General features: G+C 41.0%; 1 non-coding gene across 1 annotated transcript; it reads left to right on the plus strand.

The window, feature by feature from the left end:
• Positions 1-623: 623 nt before the first annotated feature.
• LOC112699629 (small nucleolar RNA R71) lies at positions 624-730 on the plus strand. The gene has a single exon (XR_003152572.1). It is a non-coding gene; the product is annotated as a small nucleolar RNA R71 (small nucleolar RNA).
• Positions 731-4,684: the final 3,954 nt, after the last annotated feature.

Here is a 4,684-nt window from a genome sequence, read left to right on the forward strand (position 1 = left end):
GAGTCTCAATTTTTGAAAGTCTATCATCCGTTAGTGATGGTGGATTGGGGTTAGGTGGGTGAGAAGGGTGGTTAGGTGGGTGTTGATAGGATCTCTGTGAGGTATGTTGGTGAGTTGCATTGTTGTTGGAATTGAGGTTGTGGCGTCTTTGGTCTTGACCTTAGTCTTGTTAATTTCCCCAACCAAAGTTGGGGTGATTTCTCCATCCAGAGTTGTAAGTTTTGGAGTATGGGTCATGGATTTGTCTAGGTGAGTTTCCAACATAGTTGGCTTGTTCCCAGTCACCTTCTTCTCCTATATTCACTCCTTCTTGAGCTGGTGATGAAGTGATGACTGCTGCAACTTGGTTTTCCTCAACCTTCTTGGTGAGATCTGCTAGCTGCTTGGTGATCATTTTATTTTGAGCTAGCAATGCATCCATGTGGTTCAGCTCCATTACTCCTCGAGTGTTACTTCTTTCAGAGGCATAGAAGTAGTCATTCTCAGCTACTGTTTGAATGACATCTATGGCTTCTTTAATAGTTTTCTTCTTGTTTAGAGAGCCCCCTGATGAATGATCTACAGCCTTCTTTGACTCATAGGAAAGACCTTCATAGAAAATGTGAAGTTGAACCCATTCATTGAACATATCTAGTGGGCATCTTCTTGTTAAGTCCTTGAACCTCTCTCATGCCTCATAGAAAGTCTCACCATCTTGTTGCCTGAAAGTTTACACCTCAGCTCTCAGCCTATTAGTTCTTTGAGGAGAGTAGAATCTTGACAAAAATTTGTTCACCACATCTTTCCAATTTGTTAAGCTCTCCTTTGGGAAGGATTCAAGCCACTTGGATGCCTTGTCCCTGAGTGGAAAAGGGAATAAAAGTAGCCTATAAACATCCGGGTGGACTCCATTAGACTTCACAGTGTCATAAATTCTCAGGAAGGTGGTTAGATGTTGATTGGGGTCTTGTTGAGCACTTCCTCCAAATAAGCAGTTGTTCTGAAAAAGGGTGATGAGCTGGGGTTTTAGTTCAAAGTTGTTGGCATGTATGGTGGGCTTCTGGATGCTACTTCCACAGTTTTCTGGATTTGGATTGATGTAGGAGCCTAGAACTCTCCTTTCTTACCCAGCATGATTTGCAGGGCCTTCTCTAGCATGGTTGTGAGCTTCTCCTTCATGATTGTTTTCCAAGTTCTCTTCCATGTTGGTTTCAAAGTACTCTTCCTCTTCCTCAGCACTAACAACTCCTTTCCCTCTTCTCCCTGTCATACAACTAACAAATCACACAGCAAGAGATGAAATGAAGAGATTATTCTTGTTAGAGTGATTGTTAGTGTGAGTGATGCAAATTATCAAACAGTTAGTGGGTTAGTGAGCTGAATTGTAGATAATAACAAAGAAAGAAAGAAAAAACAGAGAGGGTAAAGGGGATGAGGAAGAAGCTAATCAAAATGAGGATAAATGACTGAATAGAGTAAACAACAAAGCAAAAAAATGCTCAATCTAGTGAACTTCCAACTTAGTCATTGTTGATACAAAATCAATGCCTGGCAACGGCGCCATAAACTTGATGCATGAAAACTTGTCTCTCAATGCATTTCCCTTCGGCAAGTATACCGAATTATCATCAAGTAAAAACTCACAATAGAGTGAGGTCGAATCTCACAGGGATTGATTAGTCAAGCAACTTTAGTTGGAAGAGTATGCTAGTTGAGCTAAACAGAATGTAGTTTGAGAATTGTAGAAAATTAAATGGCGGGAAAGTAAATAGCAGAAAATAAAGTGCAGAATCTTAGATGGGGATTTGGGAAAATGAGTATGAAAATAAATGGCAGAAAGTAAAGAGAATGGGTAAGATCAGAAATGGGGGATTTATTGGGCTCAGGAGATGTTGTATTCTCCGGATCAAATTCATTTTCATCTCTTCCTCAATCAAAGCATCTATTGTTCTCCTTGGCAATCTTAAGTGATTGGGTTCCAATTCCTTGGCAACCCAATCTTTCTAAGCTTGAACAATTACCCAATTCCTTGATTTAATTGCTCATGGGAAGAGATGAAGTGTGGTCACTGATTATACCACATGTATTTCCAAATCAAAGTGTTGGGAGGATTACATGTTACTATATCCGCCCAGATCCCAATTTGGTCCAACATGAGAAAGCATTTCTAGCATGATTTCCTCATCCCTTTTCCAAGGCTCAGAGGAGATCCAATTATGGAGAGTTTCTTTTCCAAGACAACTAACCAATTGAATTAAGATCAAAAGCTTTCTAGTAAATCAAAAGAGAAGAAAGAAGAAGAGAATGAAAACTATAATTGATCCATCAAATTACAACAGAGCTCCCTAAACCAATGAAAGGGGTTTAGTTGTTCATAGCTACAGTAATAAAAAATGGCAGAAAAGAATACATGCTTAGCTAAAAGAGCAGAAAAGTAAATATACAGAGGGTAGTTCTCCCAATTGCCCAACTTCTCTATAGTTCAAAACTACTCCAATATATACTACTTCTCTTGATCTTCTAGTGAGTTCTTCAAGTCTTGGATGTGGGCCTTAGATCTTGAGTTGAAGCAGTTACAATTTTTAGTGGGCTCAGCTTGCAGAGAAGTATGAATTAGGCATGGGCGTTAGTGAAGTTAACGTTAAGTGACATTGTGGGTTCGAGAACGTTAGTGGCAATCACATTTTTCACTAACGTTCCAACCCCATATAACCCACGTTAACTCCAACGTTAGTGGCACCAACGTGACCACTAACGTAGCCTTGTAAACCTTCGCAAGCATTATTGGGACTCACCTTTCCCAATAACGTTGTCTTATAAACCTTCGCAACCGTTATTGGACTCACCTTTCCCAATAACGTTGCCTTGTGCCCTTTGTCCCTATGTTAGAGTTCACGTTAGTGTAACTAACGTGGCTCTTAACGTGGTTATGCCTCACCTTCGACAGCGTTAGTGACACTTACCTTTGTCACTAATGCTTCAAGTGCCCCTACTCTCCACGTTAGAGCTCACGTTAACTAAGTTAACGTGGCCACTAACGTGGTAGTGAATGCCATCTCCAACGTTAGTGACAAAGGTGAGTGTCGCTAACGTTGGCTCATCAATCTTAGCTCCACGTTAACTTTCACGTTAGTGGTCTTAACGTGACCACTAACGTGGGCAATGCTAGTTTGATCCAACGTTAGTGAAAAAGGTGAGTGTCACTAACGTTGGCATTGTTCCTCTCTTCCACGTTAGAGTTCACGTTAACTAAGTTAACGTGACTCTTAACGTGGCTTATTGCCAAATCTTGGAACGTTAGTGGTGTTCACGTTTACCACTAACGTTGGAGCTTTCTTTTGTCTCCACGTTAACTACCACGTTAACCTAGTTAACGTGGCAATTAACGTGGGCTTATGATGGCTTCGCAGGCGTTAATGGTGATCACTTTACCATTCCACGCTAGTGGTCACGTTAACAAGATTAATGTGAGTACTAACGTGGTTCTTCCTTGCATCCTTTGTCCTGAAATCAAGCAAATAAAGTGCATCAAAGTTCTAGCCAAAGTCATGAGATTATGCATCATCAATTTATCATTCAATTCTAGCAAAAATCCTCATGAAATCATGTGAAATTCACAATAGTTGCTTGAATCAAGGTGTAAGTGTATTTTCATCCAAAACTTGCCTTTTTCACTAAGAAAATGCATGAAACTACCCTAAAACAGTATAGAAAAGGTCAGTGAAACTGGCCTAGATGCCCTGGCATCAATCTCTTGATCAACCTCTTTAAAGTCTTCAACCAGGCTATGCTTTGGAGGTTGTACACCCTCCTAGACATCAATTTCAAACATCTTTGAAGGAGGCTCTATAACTTGACTTTCCCATGGAGGTTCAGCATCTCCTAAGTCTTCAACCACTTCTTCCTCTTCAATAATTACGGTTTCCTCCAGTTGTTTTAGCATAAAATCGTACTCCTCCTTGATGATCTCCTTTCTATGACAACTCCCTTCAACTACTCCTTCATCTTCAAGGGTCTCTCCTACCACCACATTTTAGGCCTTCTCTTGCTTCTCTGGAAATAAGGCCGTGTGTAACCGATCCATTGCATCCTTAAGACGATCCCTTCTCTCTGATTCTATGTCAATAGCATCATTGGGATCATGTTGCTCTTGCATTGATGGATTTGGGTATTCTTGCACGTAACGTGGCGGTGCAGTGAAGCTTGAGGGTTGAATATTGGAGGTAGAGGGCTGGTCCATGCGGGATATAAGATTTTAGAGTTTAGAGGTGAGACCAATGAGAGAGGTAAGTGTATTCTCCATGGAGGTTTGGGGTGGATAGGAGGGTTCATTTGTTGGAAGAAAGGGCTCATAACACGGAGGTGGTTCTTCTTGATAAGGATATGGAGATGGTGTATATTGAGGTGGTGGTTCTATGTATGGTTCATATGGTGGTTGGTATGGTGGATAAGGGTTAGGGTCATATGAAGGTGAATGGTGAAAAGGGGCTTGTGAGTAGGGTTAAGGGCTATGTTGAAGAGGGGGTCCATAAGCATATGGTGGTGGTTATTGATAATCAAAAGGGTGTTCACCGTAGCCATTATCTTGGTATGCCTCTTGGAAAGGGCTCTTGATCATAGTATGTTGGTGGAGGTTGTTGCCAAGAGGGTTGATTAAATCCTTGTGCCTCCTTCCATCTTTGATTGTTCCTACCTAGATGCATAT

The sequence above is a fragment of the Arachis hypogaea genome, chromosome 6 (genome assembly GCF_003086295.3).
Source record: "Arachis hypogaea cultivar Tifrunner chromosome 6, arahy.Tifrunner.gnm2.J5K5, whole genome shotgun sequence".
Classification (NCBI taxonomy): domain Eukaryota; kingdom Viridiplantae; phylum Streptophyta; class Magnoliopsida; order Fabales; family Fabaceae; genus Arachis; species Arachis hypogaea.